This window comes from Narcine bancroftii, chromosome 5 (assembly GCF_036971445.1).
Source record: "Narcine bancroftii isolate sNarBan1 chromosome 5, sNarBan1.hap1, whole genome shotgun sequence".
Lineage (NCBI taxonomy): Eukaryota > Metazoa > Chordata > Chondrichthyes > Torpediniformes > Narcinidae > Narcine > Narcine bancroftii.
Genome location: NC_091473.1, coordinates 88,347,824 through 88,370,299, shown reverse-complemented (window position 1 = coordinate 88,370,299; position 22,476 = coordinate 88,347,824). Strand labels below are relative to the sequence as shown.

General features: G+C 41.0%; 1 long non-coding RNA gene and 1 pseudogene across 1 annotated transcript; one reads left to right on the top strand and one right to left on the bottom strand.

Annotated features, from left to right (window-relative positions):
• The first annotated feature begins 2,573 nt into the window (after positions 1-2,573).
• Positions 2,574-11,087, top strand: LOC138762740 (uncharacterized). Its single transcript, XR_011357104.1, has 4 exons — positions 2,574-2,646; positions 8,847-8,944; positions 10,318-10,375; positions 10,956-11,087. It is a non-coding gene; the product is annotated as an uncharacterized lncRNA (long non-coding RNA).
• Positions 11,088-16,020: 4,933 nt separating this feature from the next.
• LOC138765314 (deformed epidermal autoregulatory factor 1 homolog pseudogene) lies at positions 16,021-17,883 on the bottom strand (annotated as a pseudogene).
• Between the last annotated feature and the right edge of the window lie 4,593 nt (positions 17,884-22,476).

Sequence of the window (22,476 nt, the reverse complement as noted above, 5' to 3'; positions counted from 1 at the left end):
AGAACAATCCATGCGTTAATGCAGCAATACCAAGTCTGCATTTGGGTGCGCTCTGATAAGAAACATTTGTGCCTCAAAGGTGCATTTGGCCAATTATTAATGTATCACCTCTCTGTTGGAGCAATCCATTAAGTCACACCCTCTTCTCACTTCCAATATTTCCACAAATTCTTTGTGATACTCACCAAACTCCTTTTAAAATGTTGCAGTTGAATTGCTTTTGTAACAATCCTGGCGGTGAATTCCAGACTCGAACCAATCACTGGAATTTTTTCCCTCACATTTGTTTTATTATCTTTTTGCCAATGACTTTCATTGTTAACTTTAATTCTTCACTCCGCCAATGGGGACATTTACTTTCTTCTGCTTAGTCAATATCTTTCATGATTATAAATATCTCTTTCAGATCTCCTAATGATCTCTGTTCCAATAAGATTAAACTCCAGCTTCTCCAGTTTCCGAGCAACTGAAGTCTCTCATCTCTTGAATCGTTTAATTAAATGTATTTTGCCAACTCAATAAAGCCTTTACATCTTTCCTAAAACGACATGCACCAACTAGGCATCACAAGGCATGTTTATTTATTGTTCTATCTGCATCCTGAATGTCTAAAGCTCATGTTCACAAAGATGAACAGGCAAAGCTAGGGTCTGCTGGTAAATTCAGTCTTCTCAGGCATGTTGGAAGGTTCATATTTCAGCTTATTAAAATAATAATGCAAACCTGACATTATACTTATTAACTAGCAGAAATTGCACCAAAGAACATTGTGCCTAACTTTCATAACAGGTAATTTAGCTTGAGGCTATGAGCTATTGCTTGCAAGAACACCTGTGACCCATTTAAGCTTGATACATTTAATGGAAGCTTATATTTCATCTCTCATTAAGTTAAATGCTGTGTTTGGCATCTGTTTTCAATGGAAAATTGAGAATGTATTGAATTAACATAGCTATGTCTGAATTGTAACTAAGTTAGTTTTTTAAGTGACTAATAGTTGTGGCTCATCCTCACCATCTGATTGGACTTCGTAGTATGGATCTTATTTTTATTCACTCCATACCCCCTACTTATTTTGTTCCACATTTTCAACTTTATTGATAAACTGAATATTTTAATATATAAAAGGTAACTTGTGAATTTTTCTTCCACCATTCTCCTACCAAATAATATCAACATGGACTGGAGCACAAAAAGGTCATAATTGATAAAGTCCCTTTCTTAGGAGAGATGTAAAGCCTTCTTGTGATGCTAGTAAACTAACATGTCCTTTAGACATTGTGCCAGGGATCACAAATAGTGGACATGCAGTGACCACATACAAAATGCTGAAGGAGCTCAGCAGATCAGGCAGCATCTGCTGGGTACCTCCAGCATTTTGTCTGTTGCCTCAGTTTCCCAGCATCTGCATATATTTTTGTTTGATGTGCAGAGACCATCACATTGTCAAACCTCTTAGTAGAAGCTCTCATTTAACTGATTGAATCTTCTTTATTGCAATCAATTTCTTGATTTATTTTTCCCTGAAGTTGAGACCAAACTTTTAAAATTACAAAATTGATTTTTCAGTTTGTTTATCAATATTTCAGACATATTTCAAGAATGAATATATTCCATAATTAATAGCCACCTTGCATTAATATCTGAAAATTAGTTTCCAACAGCATTTCACATACATAGATATTTAAATATATAGTTGACAATCAGATTGTTGCCAGATCAATGGAGTTCTAGTTGATGAAGAAAGAAAATATAGTTTAGAGAAATTTCTGTCTGAAGGGAGATAACTACATACTCCTGTTTGTGATTATATCATCTCAACCATGAATTTTCAAGAGGTTGCTTACAGAGATTGCAGTGCTAAAATAAGCAATAATATGCATTATTTATTTGGAGGTATTTACAATTTTTTAAGATACGTCTCTGTATTAAACATAAGAGGGGAAAAAAATAAAATAATGGCAATGTGGCGGCCCGCAATTGCAGAGATCAGCCCAGCACATCGCGCGGCAGCAGACACGGACAGAGATCACTAAAACGACTCCCAGGACAATGAACCAGCAGTGGTAGAAGCTGGGGCAGCATCAGACTAATGGCCGTAAAATGGCGTTGGTTAAGCTGCCCAGCTAAGTCAGCAGAAACAGGCTGGGGAAGAAGGGCCTTCATATGAATGGATGTTCCCACCCGCTATTGTTATTCATATGGATGACTCAGTCAGTCAATCAGCAAAAACGGCGGGAACTTGAACAGTCTAAAAGCAGCCTTTCCAGCCCTAATAAAGGAGTGAGCTTAACCTGCCACACACTGTGTGTGTGTGTGTGTGTGTGTGTGTGTGTGTGTGTGTGTGTGTGTCTGTGTGTGTGTGTGTGTGTGTTTCTTTGTAGCGGTTGGCTATAGCAATATAATTAGTGGCACTAACAGCTCTTTCACATGACATTCAGTAAAAAAACAAAACCGTCATTAATGCAATGTTACTTGAGTCTTTAACATAGTCACACACAGTGAGATCAAGTGTGAGATCCACCAATAACAATTACTTTGGCTTGATTTTTATCTAATCTTTAGTCAATCGGGAGGAATTAAAGGATGAACTCATGGGTCATAAAGATGAGATTGCTGAATATTGATCTGGCGCTTGGTTAAAAAGTAAGATTGCATACATGTTTATTTCAATTTCACAACTAGTTATCAGGCAAAGCAATCTCCATTGCCAAGAATCTTGTGAGAATCAAACAAATTATCAGAATCGTGAAAGTAGTTGTTTCAGAATGCAATTTGATTTGTTGGTGTTTTTGAAGTTGGAAAGTCTTCAAGAAAACTTCCACTTATTGGTCACTGGCAATGACTTTATTCCAGCAATTTTCAATTAATTGTTGTGTTTTGTAACCTTTTTTGAACTAGCCATAGAGGAAACGAAACATGAAAGCCTGCAGATGCTGTAATTATAGTAAAAACACAGAAATGCTGGAAAAACTCCATGGATCTTGCAGCCTCTGTAGGAGGTAAACATGTGTAACCAATGTTTCTGGCCTGAGCCCTTCTTCAAAGAATGAATAAAAAGCAGGCAGGTGACTGAATTAAAAAGCTGGTGAAATGGGCAGGGGGAGGTGTAGAGACCAACAGATAAAATGTATTAATTGGATATGGATAAGTGGACAGGAGAGAAGTAAGGTGACAATTGATTAGGGGGATATTTTTAACTCTGTGACAGCAGAGCTGGAGGAAAGGAGACAGAGGGAAAAGGGGAGAGAGAGGGAGACAGAGATAGATGAAATGAGACATAGGGAAAGATAGGGGGAAGGGAAGGAGCTAATAGAAATCAGTGAAGTCAATGTTAACGCCTTCTGGTTGGAGGGTATCCAAACAGAATATGAGGTATTGTTCCTCTAATTTGTGGGTGATCTCAGTCTGGCAGCAAACCAGACCATGTACAGACAGGTTAGTAAGGGAATGGGGTGGGGAATTAAAGTGAATGGTCACTGGGAGATCCCCACTATTGCCATGGACAGAGCTGAGGTGCTCAATGAAGTGATCTCCCTGTCTGCATCTAGTCTCTCTAATGAAGAGGAGATCACAACAGGAGCACTGGATGCAGTAGATGACCCCTCAGATTCACAAGTGAAATATGCTTCATTTGGAAGGACTGTTTAAGGCCCCGAATGGGGGTGAGGGAGAAGTTCTCAGCAAGTGGATGCTCCTGTGGTGTTAGAGGTAGATGCTAAAGGGGCAATTGGTGGGAAGGGAGGAATGGATGAGGGAATCAGAGGGAGTGGTCCCTGCAGAAGGTGGAAAGGGAAGGAGAAGGGAATAGTGTCTGGTGGTGGGATCATGCAGTGAAAATGGTGGAGGATGATATGTTGGATGCAGATTCTGGTGGGATGGTAGGTGAGGACAAGGGCAATCTTGCTGCAAATGGGGCAGAATGAGCCAGGGCAGATGTGAGAATATAGAGGTGAGGGCCAAATTGATGATGGTAGAGAGGAAGCCACATTTCTTTGAAGAAGCAGGACATCTCAGATGATCTGGCAGGGAAGACCTCATCCTGGGAGCAGATGTGATGGAGCAAAGAAATTGAGAGAAAGGAATGGAATCCTTACAGAGGACAGGGTGTAGAGGAGTATTCAAGGTAGCTGTGGGAGTTGATGGATTTGCAGAAGATGTCTCTTGAGAGTCTTTCTCCTGAGATGGAGACAGAGATCGAGAAAGGGGAGAATGGTTGCTAGACATGAACCAAATGATTTGAGGTCAGGGTGGAAGTTGGCAGCAAAGTGGATAAAGTCTATGAGCTCATCAAGGGTGCATGAGCCATCAGTGAAATGAAGGAAGTGTTGAGGAGTCTTGCCTATATTGGCTTGTAGCATGGATTGCTTCATGTAGCCAACAAAAAGGCAAACATAGCTGGTGCCCAGACACCCATGGCTGCCCATTTGACTTGGAGATTGTGGGATGAGTAAAAGGAGAAATTATTGAAGTTCTGCCACCAGAGAAAGGTGATGGTAGACAGGGACTGGTTGGGTCAGTTTTTAAGAAAGAAACAAAGGGCTTTGAGATGTATAATGATTAGATGTCCATGTAAAGATGAGGCATTTGAGTTCAGGGAACTGTAAGTTGTTGAAGTGATAGAGGTCATGTGAAGTATCACAGATGTAGGTGAGACGGGGGGACAAAACAAAGTCAACATAAGCAGATGCCAGGTGGGGCAGAAGCACACGGAAATGATGTGTCTGCCAGGACATTTGGGTTGTGGATCTTGGGCAGGATGTAGAACTGGGAAGGGCGAGACTGGGAAACAATGTTGTTGGAGGCCATGCAAGGGAAATGACTGGAGGTGATGAGTTCAGAGATGGTTTGTGAGATGAGTTTTGGTGGGGACCTGTTGGAGGGGTAAGTAAGTAAGTAAGTAAGAAGAGGTGTCTGAGAGTTGTCATTTGGCTTTGGCCAGATGAAGGTCAGTGTGCCAGACCACAACAGTGCCATATCCAGATAAAACCCTTGTCTGCGGGTTTGATGGTGAGGTTGGGATTAATGCAGAGAGAGTTAAGAACTAACAACCCTTTTAAATTTTGTTTGGGACTAAAGGGTCTTTGTTAGCACTAACAAAAGAGCAGTAATGTAAAATTCACCAAACAATGGTAAATTAAAAATAATAGTTTTTAATTAAACTATCAATAACATAACATTTCTTTCTTATCTCTAAACTTAACTCTAAATTTAACCCCACTGTGTGTGTGTGTGTGTGTGTGTGTGTGTGTGTGTGTGTGTGTGTGTGTGTGTGTGTGTGTGTGTGTGTGTGTGTGTGTGTGTGTAATTAAAAGTCAATTGTTAAAACTTAAGCATCATTTTAGACTTACTTGGATGTCTTAAATTCTCAGTTCAGAAATAATTATAAAGTGTTTTTAAACATCATACCTTCAGACCTCTTTACTCACAATTCTTTTGATGAGATGTCTTAAGAGATATTCTTTAAATAAAAGTGACCATTTTTTGAGCCAGCAAGGTAACTCCTGTGAAAAGGAGAATACAATTCTTGTCTTAGCAGGATCAAACCTTTTTCTTTTACTGAAGATTTTGGAATCTGTTTTTCACATGAAGAATTCTGTCCTCTTTTCCAAAGAGACTCCAAAGTGATCTTTCTTATTTCAAAAGCCACTTATTCTGTGTTGCCCTTTTCCTAGGAATAACACACAAAATCACCTATTCTGGTTATTGTAATTCAACCCTGTTCTTCACAAGGTTCCAACTCTTGTGTGTGTCACCAGGTTTTGATTTTTGTACTCTCCAAACCAAATTAATCTCTTGTCTCTCATTTCAATAATATATTTCCAGCTCATTTCTCATGTCACATGATATGTGATATCATTTCTATCTTTTAAGCTCATAAGGACTTTTGACATGAATGTGCTAAAAGCTTTTAAGTCTACTTACATCTCTGAGAAGTCTGCTTTCCTTATAACTAAAATGGCCGGGCGTTTATACAGGTGCTTCCAAATGAACACCTGTTGTTTCCAATATCTCAAGAACCATCATAAATCCTTTTCATCTTTTTGACTCTAACTTCAATCAGCATCCATTTTCATCTCAAACTGGCTTCTGTCTTCTATCTCAAAGAACCATGTGAATTTAAAATGTTAATGTGTTGTCTTTGTGCCCTTGTAACCACCCAAACTAACTTATTAAACCATATCCAGATAAAATATAGTTTTAACATTAAATGAAGGATTCATGTTAACACAGATCTGTTAAGGGATGGCAAGAGGATGAGATTGCAATGAGTGAGGGGAGTGGTGAAATTGAGATGGTAGATGTCTTGACAGCAATTGGAAATATAAAGATCCAGAACAGGCAGAAGACCAGAATGAGGTGTCCAGGAAGAGAAAGAAGGTTTAAAGCGGGATAAGGGGTCTGTAGTGGAAGGGTAAAGAATCCTGGTTGTAGAAGTGGGCTTGGAGACAGAGCAGATGGAAGAAGAGTTTGTTATTATGGCATGGACGGAACTCATTGAGGTGTGGGTGAAGGAGGACGAAAGTGAGGCCTCAACTGAGGGCAAATTGTTCTGTCTCTGAGAGGGGATGGTGAGAGGGGATGGTAAATATCAGGCAGGGGTTAGGGGGATGGGATTTGGGAGGTTGGTGTTGGGGGAGAGGAGGATGGGGTGGATCAAGGAAATCAAGGGTGGAAGGAACCAATGAGGTAAGGAAAGTTGAGGGAAGCCAGAGAGGGGAGGGGGAGGATGAGAGGAGCCAGAGAGAGATTTTGTCATGTAGGCTTGGTCTTATAGGTTGCCAGGGCCAGGGTGAGTGTTTGCTTTGGAAGCTCAGTCTTGTAGGCTGCCAGGGTCAGGGTGGGAGTTCACATCAGAGGCTTGGATCTGTAGGCCATTGGGGCCAGGGTGGGAGTTTATGCCAGAGGTTCAGTCCTGAAGGTCGCCAGGGCCAAGGTGGAGACCTGTTTCAGAGGCTACGTCCTACAGGTCACTGAGGTGGAGACCCACATCGGAGATACAGTCCTGTAGGCCCCCTGGGACAGTGTGAGAGTTCACAAGAGAGGCTCAGTCCTGTAGGTCACCAGGGTTCAGATGGAGACCTGGATATGGGGCTCGGTCCTGTAGGGTGTGGATCCTCGGATCCTCTCTCTCTTTCTCTCTTTCTCTCTCTCTCTCTCTCTCTCTCTCTCTCTCTCTCTCTCTCTCTCTCTCTCTCTCTCTCTCTCTCTCTCTCTCTCTCTCTCTCTCTTAGCCTTATATTTAGTGCCAAACAGATATATAATTTTGGTCTGCTCTGCTTCAAACTGGAGTTCTTCCCTCTACAGTACTGTTGAAATGTCGCTGAATTTCTAGCTCCCAACTAACATTAAACTGTGAGGCAAAACCATCAAATTTGTTGGTGTGTAAAGTGGAGTTGCAGATTTCTTCCAGAAAAGTAAGAATTGGTGAGCTGAATCTCATGTAGTCTCAACAGAAATGCTTCACCACGAGTTATGAAATGGAATCCTCTTCCAAGCAATGTCGTTGCTTCGAGAATTAATTCATACACTATAATTGTTGAAATGTACATTGATTTAAAAAGTCCATTACTTTTGGTAATCAGGTTTAAGATTTGCATATTTTCTGTCTTCCTGGCAATTATCAGGGTTAAATCTGTTACACATTTGTTCTCTGAAGATTGTTTCTGCATGCACCGTATTATTCTACAGCTAAATATAAAAAATCTTAATTGAAAAATTTGTTAAAAATAGACAAACCAATAAGAATCTTTTTAACTTCCCTCTGAAAACCAGCCAAACCTCAAAATAAACCTTGTTAACCAAGTACCCAATTAGAACTAGATAAACCTTCCTCAGAAAAGAGCTTAGGGCAATATTTTCCATCATTTGTTAATTTTAATAAAATGCAGGCAAGAGAGTATACAAAAAAGCATGGTGCAAATTTATAGTCATCATGGATATTTTTATTATTTATTTTAAATGTTAATGTGCAATATGGAACTGTTTATTCAAGCTTATTAATAAAAATCTATTGCTGAAAATTCTAAGTTTGCTGTTGGTGAAAAAGGGAGGTTTGAGATCAGACGGAGTTTTCAGAAAAAAACAAGATCCAATTTATATTTTCAGACTTCTGTTGACACTTTGAAATATGTAAAGTATTATAACAATTGGTCTGTAGATTTAGTCTTAAAATTAATGCGTCCAATCTTGCACTTACCCTTATAAATGTAGGCAAGATTGAAATCTTGTGAATGATGTCCCTACACTCCACAGTTGGACCCAATGCTGATATTCACCAGCACTCTTCTTCAGGATTCACCCTGTAACTTCTTGATACACCCTGTACCAGATCAGATCTGATGCAGAATCTGAAAGACCATTAATTTTAACAGCTGTGAAAAATAAAGATAAGAATAAATTAAGTTACAAATTGGTATCAATGTGTTTGCGATAGTTTTCAATTACTTAAAAATTTAAAAGTGTTTTATCTTACTTTTTGGTAGCTTAAAATGTTTGAGGTTTTATTCATTGTTACTGTTTAGATATACATACAGCATGGTAACAGGCCATTTCGGCCCACGAGTTCATGCTGCCCAATTTACACCCAATTAACCTACACTCCCAGTACGTTTTTGAATGGTGGGAGAAAACCGGAGGCCCTGGGGAAAACATACGCAGACATGGGGAGAATGTACAAACTCCTTACAGACAGCATGGGATTGAAACCCCGGTCCGGATCGTTGGTGCTGTAGTGGCATTGAGCTAACTGCTTCGCTAACTGTGCCACCTAATCTTTGAAAAGTTTTCATAGAAAATGACATTTGGAAGCTTATCAAAAATATCTCATGTGGCTTTGTTGGCAGGTCTTATTCTTGCCCATCCACGTGACATTGCACAAGGCTATGGCACATCAATTCTGGGAACTATGAGCAAGCACTTCACCCTTGTGAATTTGGACCAGGTAAGTGTTGAACCATGGGGAACATGAGTGCAGATGGCAGCCATGCTCTTCAAACTGAATCAATAAAGTCAGATTCATTCAAATAACACCACAGTTTTCTTGTTTCCAAATGTCTGAGAACTTTTAAAATATATATATATCATTTATTGATTTAAAGCTTTTAAGATGAGAACATTGGTTATAGGGAAATTCTTTGTTTTAAAAAACAATCAAAATTCTGTTTATTGTCATGTGCACAAAAATATAGAAACACATTTTTCCTTTGTTTGCTCAGTAAAGGCACACAAAGAATACTCCAAATTTGAGGAATAGCGGACCACAGGCACAGCATAACGTCTTTAAACTTATAGTCTTCTCCTTCCTTAATCTAAACTTGAAAGAATTTCTTCTGTGCCACCAATGTGATTTTTTTTTTACCTATGAACTATCAAATATCATTGCTCATTTTTTATGTGCTATCATCATGGAACTGCCAGAGATTATTCCAATATTAAATTCTCAATGCAGGCACTTGAATGCTCTGTGCATTTGAATGCATTCCATAGATTCTCCCTCCATTAGTTGAACTCTGAGAAGGAACGTATAGTATTCTAAGCCCACAAAAAATATTAGCCAAGGACTCCAACTTCAAAGTTATAGTGCTGCTATTTGAATGCCTGCATGTCCTTGGTTCATAGCACACAACACAAAATCCAGCTGATCAACAAAGAATGGCACCAACAACAAATGTAAGCAGAATGTAACACAGAGGTGGCTGTCCCAGATTGAAATCAAGGCTACTAAAACATCTGAAAATACAGGAATCTGGGTAAATTTCAAATCTTGATTCTTGAGCTCAAACAATTGTGTTTAAAAGCACTGCACCACTCAATCTGCATAATGGAGGTTGGTTTTTCATCCTGTATGGGTATGCGATGCATTTTGCCACTTAGCTTCAGGGTGATATTGTACTGCTGTATATGTGATTGCTTACATATGGTATGATTATGCCAAAGAGAACCAATAGCAATATGAGATATTTTTGGACAGCAAAAAGGACAAAAACTAAAATACGGTTTGCTGTGAATTAAGCCAGAAAAATACTACAATAATTTTCACCAATTTGATACATTGAGTAAATATTTTTGAGTAAAAATACATAGAATTCAAGTTCAATTACAATTCTTATGAAAGAGTAGAAATTCATGTCAGTTATAGACATTGAACACATTTGTCTTAAATTCCCCTCTCTACTACTTCAATGAAGCCATTAACCAAGTTACAATAAATGGATTAGCACTTCTATTAAAGTAGGGAGAGAAATTTGATACATGTGGAAAAAATTAGTATGATAATATTCCAGCAGTAATTTCTACTTCCATCATTTTAAACAGGTCCATCAGTGGATTAAGCCCACAAGCCCATCATGAAATAACCAAGATTTAGAAAGAGGTACAAAGTCCTTAGTCTTATGTTTTAACTATCAACTATTTTGCCTGAGAAATGAGTTCCTTAGAGCTTTGAATGAAAAATTTCAGAACTTCTAAATGCCTGCACCTTTTATGGTACAGTCATTACAAAGTTGTGAGATCCATCAGGTGGAATTGGTTTTATTTATCGCTGTCATGCTATTCAATCAAGAATGGTACAGTGCTTTATTTATGTTTTACAGCATTTGGATGTAGCTGGGGCATGCACTTGGTTTCATTTGTTAATCAAACTGTCAGTGCTCATGAATAAAACTGAATTGTATGACATTAGAAAATGATCTAATGGTTATATTAAACATTACTGCACAAATTTCCTTGAAATACTCAGCAGGTCAAGCAGCATCTGTAAAGACTAAACTACATTCACTGTTTCTAATGGTGACTAAAACTTTCTGGCTGTAATTTTAAAAATTGAGCTTTTTGATTTGAATTTTGGCAAAGTTAACACTTACTAGATGCTTACAGTGAATAGCCCTCAATGTTTTCTCATTGTCTTATTATTATCTGAAACCTATTTGAAAGTGTAATTCCTCTCCACCCAGTTTAATTTTGTTCTCAGCTGAATGAAGTTACTATTTTTGGAGAAAAAAAACTACAGTACAAATGGCAACTGAAGAGGAATAAAGAATAAAATTCATCAAAAACTAGTGGGGGCTAGAAAGGAAGCCATTAGCAAGGCAGCAAAATTAAGGTGAGACAAGAATCCAGAACTAATATGAGAGCTGTTACTTCATTGTGATAAAGACAAGAAAAGTTACTTTTGTATTGAGTAACTTTGGTTTGATGCTAAGAGGCCCCATGTTATTTACAAATGAAAATGGTTTTACCTGGCCAAAACCAGATTAATGTGATAAGACAGATTAGAATCCTTTTTGCTGAATTTCATTTGACATGTCCATATGTGAAGTCCATTTGTTTTACTGTGAGTAATTGTTTCATACATGTGTCATATCTATGCGTTGTCTGTAAGGAGTTTGTATATTCTACCTGTGTCTGTGTGGGTTTTGCCCTGGTGCTCCGGTTTCCTCCCAACCTTCAAAATGAACAGGATTTGGAGGACAACTAGGTGTAATTGGGAGGCATTTACTCATGGGCTGGAAGGGCCTGTTACAGTGCTGCTATGTCTAAATATTTTCTTTTTCCTACTTCATCTTTCCCTATGCAGTTCCTCTTTCTCTCATTTGAAGGTTCAATTGTACATTTCTTTTGTAGCCCCATTAGATATGATTATTATTCGTACTTTTAAATTTCCATATTTTAAAATCATGGAAAGTTTACCAATATTTATTCATTCTGAGGTGTACAATAAAATCTATCAAAATTCCTAATTTCTTTGAGTTTCTTAGAGTTAATTTGAAAATGAGTACCACAGAGGATGAATGAGTTAGAATACCAGATAACTTAAACTATGAGTTATTGGCAAAATTAACAGATTATAGACTATAGTTGGAAGTTGAAAGAAAATGGAATAGAAGTGGTATTGACCAGCCATTATAACAGAAACAAAACAAAAATCCAATAAAAAGGGCACTGAAAGTAGAATTTGGGAAAGAAGAACATCATTCTGCTGACAAAATGTGATGGCTATTTCTGTCTGGTTAATATAACTTACTTTTTTAGTTTCAAACTGTTTTCTTGTTAAAGGTACTCAAACTCTGTAGCTGGTCTTATATGCAAGTGCTGAATATCATTTATTTTAAATTTAATCTGATAAAAAGACATGAAGTATAAAGCCAGTTTCTCTCTCCACAGAGACCATTTGTCCACTGAATATTTCCAGTGTTTTGAGTCATTATTTCAGCTCCATTTTTGGTTTTTTTTATTAACATATTATTTGAAAAGGATTTTAAATAAAATTAATAATGGTTTTTACTTACAATTGTAGTGTATTTTACTCTGCATTCTGATTGCTATGTGCCTATTTCAATACTTTATTTTAAATGTGTGGTAGCTACACTTCACTTAATAAACAACGAGAAAGTGATGCAGCATTTTTGTATATTTACAAGTTATGTCCCTGCTGGAGGATGTGTCCAAATATACATTTCACAGGAGGTTTGAGAAAGTACAAAGTAGGTGATTGTTCAAACACCAAAGATGAAAGATGCTATTTAATAGAAAGATTAGACAAAAAGCAATTCCTATAGAAAGGAGATTTCAAGGGCAGTTTAATAGAGATGTTCAAAATTATGAAGGAGTCAGAGTATTATGTGCTGTCAGTTCATTTTCATTTGAGTGGGTCTGTCACTTTAAGAGAACAAATCAAGCTGCAAGCACTGTGTAGAGCTCGTCGAAAGAACCAAAGACTTGTTGATCCAAACCAAAGCTTTTATTAGCAAAAGACAGGAGCTCTTCACAGGTGGCCGACCAGTCCGGAATGATCCGACCTGGCTAGGGACACAACCCTTTAAGGCCCAGACAGTAGGCGTGACTTAGCTCTCAGCCAATCGCTGTAAGTACAGTCTAGATACTGTAACTATATACACTATATACATTGGTGATAGATCTGTACTATCACACCCTGCAATGTTTGGATATTGTCTGTGGGCTGACAGGCTGGGGATAGTGTGAACTCAAATTTGCTACTTCTGAAGAGAGATGAAGTGGCCCTGGAAAATACAGGTGCAGAGAACATGTGACTAATATGTTAAAGAAACAGTACTCGGTTTGGTCAGGGGCCATTTTAAGGAAGCAGCACTTGGTGAAGCTTCTCTGTGCTGAAGTGGCCTCATGACAATTTGTCTGTTTTCTCCCTGTAAGGAGATGGGTGTACCCCCCCTCCCCACCATGGCCAAAGGTACAGTCACTTCTGAAGGGGGATTAGTGTACCACACCATAACCAAAAGGGAAGGCCGCTTTGAACAGCTGACCCAAGAAAGGGTTCTGGAAGCAGAGGAATACTGCATTTGGATCCCTACACAAAGAAAACGGGAGTTTTAATTGCCTCCCGTCTGAAAGGGCACTTTTTTGGAAGCACCTCAGCAAGAATTTTGTGAGTTTACAACAATCTGTCACCCAGTCTCTCCCACCTACTCCGTGATTACTTCTTTCATCAATTTAAGAGCTTTCATGACAACATTGGATTCTGAGTCTGGATTTCAATCTGACATTCTGGAATTGGACCTGAACTATAATGGTTTTGTATATTTTACACACACACACACACACACACACACACACACACACACACACACACACACACACACACACACACACACACGTATAGTTGTGCATAGTTGGGGGTTACGTTTAGAAAAGGTGTTATATATTTGGAAATTAATAAATTAAAATATTATTTTACATAGAACGCTGCTTGGCTAATTCCTATTGCTGCTGTCTGAGTACGTAACAAGAGTAAATAAGATGGAATTAGGACATGCAAGATGGGGAGGGTATTTTTATGCAGATTTTTTTGATTGGGCAAGCAGAAAAAAGGAGATTTAAGAGTTTAATAATTTAACTTTCAAAGGTGAAATGGATATTTACTTGAACAAGAAAATTTTGATGGTTAAATATAGTAACTTACAAAGCAGAATAAAGGCCTCTTCTGGTGCTGTAACATTCTGAAAGATAGAATATTGTCCTCTATTATATGCTCAGAATGTGCAATTTGGTCCCTTACGTGCAGTGATCTCTGCTTCTGAGTTTCAATTATACAACAGAGGTAGTAGTAACAGTAGTAGTCTATTTATATTACGTATTTAACACAACGCACATTGATCAAAAGTGCTGAACGTACAATTAGGAATAAATTGGTTACTATCTAAACGATGACAGGCAGCCAAAATACACTGGCACAGACATCTTTTCACATAGACTATCCAACTTAGAACATTAATCATTTAAACCCTATCACGTTCCTCCCGATCATAGCAATGACAACTTCCAAATTTCAAATGAACAACAGTGCTATAAACACCAGATTTCAAAGAACAACCAGTGAACATAAGTAAGCCTGGTCGCAATTCCGTTCGGGTGTTGCAAAAAGTCTAACCGCAGCCATCTTAGGACTGGTTTACCAGCATCAGCAGGATTTAGATGTTAAAGTCTGCCAGCTTCAAAGAGGAAACTACCAACCAAGTCATAGTTTCTCGAGGTGGCAGAGAAATAGTTTGCCTCAAAACCTCCCCGACCTCGAACGATCTGAATGCCATGAGGCTTCGTGACTCAGGCTGACATCAATCATGACCAACACATCCTACAGGATTTCTCGGGGCTAACATTGCTCCTTCAGTCTGGTTGTATCAAGACACTACTTCCTCCTCCGCCACATTGCATCATTTCCACACCATTGAAGCAGGCACCACTGGAAGGCCGAGACCACATCGCCATGCTACCCTGCAACTCAGTCTCTTCACTAGGCCTCACTCCACGACCATTGAGCTGCGAACCTTGTGGCTTCGTCTCAGTGACCCACTCGTGGTTTGGCGAACCAGGTTGCAGTTCCAGACACACTGCTTATCACCAAATCTTATCAAATCTAGGTTTGTGCACGGTGCATCTACTTGTTAGTCCTGAGATCCAGAGTGGCTGTTGCTGCAACCGCAGTCGTGCTGCCATCTTAAAGAGGCGGTTGTACAAGAAGGTTGTACTAATGATTCTATCTTCTTCAAATGATTTTAAACCTGACTCATTCAGTACAACTTGTTGATCTGAATCCAAAATTATGTCATTGTGATACAAATTGTACAGTGCAGAAAAATGTCAAAGGAACAATATAAAACATAATTATTTACAGTGTTGGTACTTTGATGAGAAATTGACACTGAAAATCAAATGCTGTCGGAGCAAATTCAAAAATGACCAAGGAGAAGAAGAGTGTCAAAGAAACTTTTACTTAAGGACTAACAAGATCAGAAGTTGGATCTACAAACCTCTTTGGGCAAGATATCTTGAATGCCTCTATGAACAATGTTTTTAAAAGCAATGTTGGTGAAACTTCCTGTTCAGTGCATAAATGTCACAGCATCAGCTCTTGGGAGATCTGGACATTAGCATGCTCATTTCTCCCTGGGGAACTGGCCAGGCAAACTATATCAGAGGTGATATTGCTACTAATTAAGCACACCAATCGGAAGTGAAATCTTATGAACACTATAATTAGAGAAGATGCTGAGAAAATAGAGTATTGGTCAGCAAACTTGGGAAATCCCTTTTTCTATCCAAGTGTGATGAGATCTCTTGCATCCACAAAAGCGCATTGTAGTGCATTATCAGTAACCACCAACACTAGGCTGAGGGAATGATAGGCTTTAATATACAGAAGAACCTTGCTGGGCCAGATACAGGTAGAGGAATGGAGGGAAGGGAGAGGTGGCTCAACCTTTATGGCCCAAGACCACGAGGAAAGAGTCATAGGAAATGAGTCATCAGTGGGTGGGCCAGCTCCATATATACAGCAGTCAACAATAATGGAGGAAACATATCACCACATTCACCCTTCCTTTTAAAACAGAACCCCTCTCAGTCTTTGAACAAAATAAACAAAAATACTGCCAAGACTACAGATTCAGTTGTACCGGTGACCTCCTCTGACTACGGGACCTGCGGGGAGCAGGGGTAAGGGGTGGTCTGCTGTTCCACCCGCTGGGTATCTAGAGGTGGGGGTCACCGAATGACTATTTGGAGAGGGTGCTGTCTGTGTTGGGGTGATGTGAAATGCCAGGTGGTTAGGGGTGTATGGGATGGTTCCGAGCTCTCTGGCATGCTCCAGATCCCAGATAGGTACTGTGTTCTCATGGTCATTGAAAATGTACCGAGGGCTGGCATGAACGAGGTGCACCTCTTCGACCACCACCAGTCCCGACAGGGCTGAACCTGGTGAATCCCATCCTCTGTGGTATTGGTGAAGACCACTGAAACTAAAATAATGGCTGTGCCATCTGATGTAGACGTTCGCTCGAAGGCCAGTGTCGCAGAGGGGTGATCTGCCCGTCTGGAGTCATTGTAAAGGCAAGTGCTCTTGCAGTAGGCTGTAGAGTGGTGTTCTTCAGAGAATCCTTCTTCTCTGGAACAGTACGTGGTTTATTTTCTGTTTTACATATTTTGTATGGAACGAAGAGCCTGACCGTCCAGTCAGTGACATGTCATCACAGCGGGCAGCACAGGCGCAGGATGTTGCATGCGGATTTAGAATGCCATTTTGTATCAGACACTGCAAAGGGCTGCCAGCATAGTGGATGCTTCTTTTCCAGTCTTTGCAACTTTCACGACCTGCCATCCCTTCAATTCCATGGGAGTGTACCAGCTCTCTCCATGTTTTATGCAACGCCCTTGGCCTCCAGAACCCAACTTGTTCTTGAACAAAATTCCACTTGTATTTCAGCAACAGACTGGAAGCTCATTCCCATACACAGATGGATTTCAGTTGTATTTGGTTCCATCCTTGTCAGGGCCTGGTGTCGGAAGAGTAGATGGTGCCAGGGGACCTTGAGTTATAGGTGCACTGGGTGTTTTCAATCCTGTTGTTTCCACAATACTCCCATCTGTGTGAACCACAATCAGTGTGGCTTTGTCTGTGGGGAATCCTTCTCCAATCTGCAGTGTGGTTTTTCCTGACAATACATGCTCTGATGTGGAAGCCTTCGCAACCGATGTCGTAAAACCATTATCAGCAGCTCCAGTCATACTTCCCACAGTCACAGTTGTCACTTCTGCGAAGCCGCTCCTGTCGACGCCTGGCAGCTGCTCGGCCATGTCGATCTGCCTGTTCCCCCATCACCGACACTTCACCACTGAGGCCCCGCTCCTGCCTGGGGGCCAAGATCTGCTGGTGCCGCTGCTGGGGAGGGCGATGTCCGCTGCCACCAATCCTGGGGGGGGCCCGATGTCCATTGCTGCTGCTGCCACTGGGGAGGGTGAGGTCCTCTACCATCGCCGGAGAGCCCGATGTCAGTTTCCGCTGGCACCACCGGGGGGGGGGGGGGGTGCCAAGGTCCACTGCCAGGGGGCCCAATGTCCATTTCCGCTGCCATCGCTGGGAGGGCCAAGATCCGTGAGTTGTGGGTTGTTTACCATGAGGGATGGTTGAGGGCCTCCAAATGCCATCGTCACACTCCTAAATTGACTCTGGAAGTCAAGTCCCAGGAGGATAAGTGCGCTGAGCTGGGGCATGACCAGTAAGGAAAAGGTATCATAACGTTCCTCCTCCACCATCAAAGACACCGTACAATACCCACTAATGTCCGTTTTATGGTCTTTTTCTGCCAATGAAATGGAGCTGCTCATTGGCCAGACTGGAAGCGAGAGTCTGTGGACCACATCAGGATGGATGAAGCTCTCCGTACTGCCACTATCAAAGAGACAGTTCATCTTGTGTCCATTCACCTCGATCTGCATCGTGGAGTGGACGATCAGATGAGGGCTGGCCTGGTTCAATGTAATCGATGCAAGGATTGGATTATCATCTTCGTCGTCGGCAGGGAGGCCCGATGCACAAGTTGGTGGCCTCCATGTTGACCACGTGGTCATGGCTGCCGAGGATGAGTAAGAAGGTGTCGATATTAAATTGTAGTGCACTGTCAGTAACCAATGATAGGCTTTAATATACAGAAGAACCTTGCTGGCCTGGATCCAGGTATAGGAATGGAGGGAAGGGAGAGGTGGCTTGGCCTTTATGGTCCAAGACCACAGGGGAGGAGTCATAGGGTATAAGTCATCAGTAGGCGACAAGCCCATATATACACAGTCAAAAATATCTATATGCAATGGAGGAAACATAACACTACATGTGTAAAGAAGGAATACAGTTTAATGTGCCCTTTATCTATCAGCATCAGTATCTTAGTCTATGTTATATGCTCATGTCTCTGGAATGTGACTCAAATTCACAATCTCATGCTTAATAATACAATCAGCTAGGCCTGTAGGATAAATATAAAATACACTGATGAAGTTCTAATCATGATTATTGAAGAATGGCGGCAAGCAGATATTTGAAAGTTGAATTCTTCATGAATAAGATGATAAGAAACTAACCCTTTTGGATGTATGATAGAGAGAAATAGTGACCAATTTTGGGAATCATAACCCTAGTATATCAAATATTCAACTTTAAAATTGATCAAAACCTTTTTAAGTTTCCCTTGCAACTCTCCAAAGTTGATATTTAGTCTTTTACATGTGTAAGTGGGATTAATATTTGCTTCTTGGATCCTTTCCTGCAGGTTGGTTGTGATAGAAGTCAAGCCTATGTTCAGATTACTTCAGCTGTGTGGAGCCCAATACTACATTCATCAATGAAAGGTGAGTTTATTTTCCATTGAGGCTCATTTTTATCCTGCAATGTCCATCCATAACACTTACAGCAAGCTGTGCTAAACACAAACATGTAACCTGCTGTACCAGACGTCCCAGCACACTCAATTACTGCTACACCAAGATAAGGATGGCCTACCATTATTACCTGAGACTGCATTTTGGCAAGTCAAATCACCTTGTTGTGTTCCTTCTGCCTTCATACAGGCAGAGCCTAAAAAGAGGGGCTCGCAGATCAGGACAGCTAGAAGGTGACTGCAGGAAGCTGAAGAACAGTTACAGGACTTCCTTGAGTCAGCGAATTGGGCAGTCTTCAAGGATCTGAACTATTACACTACGGCTGTCACAGACTTTATCAAAACATCTGTGGAAGAGTGTGTTCCCACCAAATCGTTTAGGGTTTTCCACAGCCAGAAGCCCTGGATAATAATGAACTCCAGAACCTACTGAGTGCCAGATCACAGACATTTAAGTCAAGGAGACGCAGATCAATACAAAAGGAGTAGCTATAACCTACAGAAACCCATCTTATGGGTGAAATGGAGTTTCTGGATAAAAATGGTAATAATGAAAGATATCCAACAGCTGTGGCAGGGACTAAATGATATAGCCTGCCACAAAACCAAACCTGGTGCAGTAGGAGATGACAAAGTTTCATACCCAAATGAAGTCAATGCATTCTACGCTCATTTCAACCACAAGAACACCACTGTGTACCTCCATATCTCCTGAAAACTCTCTCCTATCCCTATCCATGGATGAAATGTAGGCTGCCTTCAGGAGAGTGAATCTGAGGAAAGCATCTAGTCCCAACAGACTACCTGGTTGAGTATTAAAAACGTGTGCTGACCAACTTGCCAATGTATTCACAGACATCTTCAAAATCTCATACAGCCATCAATTGTACTGCTACCCAAGAAGACTGTGGTAGCCTGCCTAAATGACTTTTAACCAGTGGCACTCACATCAATGCTGATTAAATGTTTTGAAAGGCTGGTATAGAAGCATTTAGGTTCTTGTTTGAGTGGTGACATGGATCCGTTCCAATTCGCCTCTCATGGCAATTGGTCTGTTGGAAGATGCCATCTTACTGGCTCTACACAAAGCCCTGGAAAGCCTAGACAGCAAAGTGCATAGATCATCCCCTTAAAATGATCAGCAAACTCCAAGACCTGGGATTCATCACCCCACTGTGTAATGGGATCCTGGATTTCCTCACCTCCAGACCACAATCAGTGAGGATTGGTAAGAACATCTCCTCCACAATCTCCATCAGTGTCGGCACCCCACAATACCACAGTAGAGGGTTATATAAAAAGGGGAAAAGAGTCAGCTTACAGGCGAGAGATTGAAAACTTAACTGAATGGTGCACCAAAAGCTGCTTCACACTCAATGTCACCAAAGCCAAGGAGCTGATTGTTGACTTCAGGAATGGCAAACCAGAGGTGTACGAGCCAGTGATCAGAGGTGGAGAGGGTGAGCAAGTTTAAGTTCTTGGGATTCGCTACCTCAGAATATCTTTCCTGGAGTCAACACATTAATGGCATCATGAAGAAAACACGTCAGCTCTTCAACTTCCTCAGGAGTTTGCAGAGGTTTGGTATGACATTGGAAACCCCAGCAAATTTCCAAAAATGTGTGGTAGAAAGTGTATTGACTGGCTGCATCATCGTCTGGTAATTAGGACACCCTGAGCATAAAGCCATACAAAAGGTAGTGGACACAACCCAGAATATCACAGGCAAAACCCTCCCCACTGTCGAGAATATCTATAGGGAACGCAGCCATCAGAAAGCAGCAGCAATCATCAGGGACCCACACCACCCAGCATGTGGTCTGTTCTCGGTGCTACCATCAGGAAAGAGGTATAGGAGTGACAAGACTCACACCACCAGGTTCAGGAACAGCTGCTACCCCTCCACCATCAGACTCCTCAACCGCAAACTCAAACAGGGACTCATTTAAGGAATCTGACTTGTGCACTTTATTGATTTATTTTATTCTTTCTGTATTGCACAGTCAGTTTGTTTTCATTTCTCGTTTACGTGTATGTAGAGTACAGTTTTTTTTGGACTACCAATAAGTGGTAATTCTGCCTCGTCCACAAGAATCTCAGGGTTGTATGTGATGTCGTGTATGTACTCTAACAATAAATCTGAAATCTAAAAGCATTTAGAAGAATCCAATTGAGCTTATTTTCATCCCCCTTTTATTTAAGATGTTTTGGGTAACTCTCAAAACTTTTAAAGTCAGCTGATTTAATTAGCAGCAAAGATTGAACATGGAACCCATCTAGCACCGAATTAAAGCTTTCAGGAGGCTCTACAGGGTGATTTTCATGACTGTTATAAAGTTACATGATCCTTTATCCGGAAATCTAAAGTCCGGAAAGCTCCAAAATCCGGCAAGTGGGGACCGGTGGTTGGGGGAGGCGGCCGAGGCACAGGCGGTCGGGAGAGACTGCTGGGTGGTTGGGGAAGATGGCCGGGTGGCCGAGGGACCGCGGTTGGTGGAGACTGCCGGGTGGCCGAGGGACCAGCGGTCGGGGGAGACTGCCGTGCGTCTGAGGGACCGGCAGTTGGGGAGATGGCCGAGGGACCGGCGGTCGGGGAGATGGCCGAGGGACTGGCGGTCGGGGAGATGGCCGGGCGGCTGAGGGAACGGTGGTCGGGGAGATGGCCGAGGGACCGTGGTCGGGGAGATGGCCGAGGGACCGTGGTTGGGGGAGGTGGCCGGGCGACTGGAAGGGGGTGGGGTTGGATACGGCAGCACAATTTGGGTGGGCTTCCCGAAATCCGGAAAAATCCAAAATTTGGAACACACTGTCCCCCAACAGTTGCGGATAAAGAATCGTGTACCTGTAGTACATAACTGTATTTAATCCATTATACTTTGTCACCAAATTCTCTGGTTCTAACCTGACTTTTAATAATTTCCTACTGTTGAAATATTAACATCAGATTTATGTTTACAGAAAAAGTGATGGGACATCTGTAATTGAGTATTCTGAGTAAGACAGAGGGAGGTATTAAATTCAATTTGGATGGTGTTTTAGTAATGAAAAATGAATAACAATGCCACTCTTATTTACTTAAATGAAATCCATCCCAAAATAATTGGCATAATTTGTGATTCAATCAGTAAGCTATGCTGCTTGGTGTAATGTTTAACACTTTATGGACCACGTAACAATTTATATGGGGTGGGGAGAAGCATTCTCCATTCTCAGCAGTAATGTATGATAGAACTAAGGCACAAATGGTTTCTAGACATTCATGAAACTAAATGTAGATTGGGCCACAGCTTAATTAAATCCCTGTGCTCCATCTGTGGGATCAAGCTGTGGGATCCTAGTTGCTAACCATTTTAATTCCTCTCATTATTCCCACACAGACATAGCTGACCTCAGTCTTATCCATTGCCGGGGGAGCCAAAATGTAAAGTTGTGGAACAACTCCTCATATTCCTCCTGGACAGTCTTAAACCCAACAGTATGAATGCTGATTTTTCTAATTTTGGGTAATCGCTACCTCTAACTGATTCCACTATTTTCATCTCTTTTATGTTTTCCCATTCTTACTTTTTTCTCTAACCCTTCCTACCCCTTTCCATGGTCTCTCCTTCAACTTGTCTCTTCATCTCTCCCACCTTCTGTCCCATACACTATCACTGCTTTTCCCCTCCCTAGCTTCTACCTCCCCTTGTTTTTCCTCCATTAATATACTTGATATTATTCTCTTCCTACTTTATCTCTCAATGCAGGGTCCTGACCTGAAACTGCGACTGACCATTGGATGCTGTCTGAC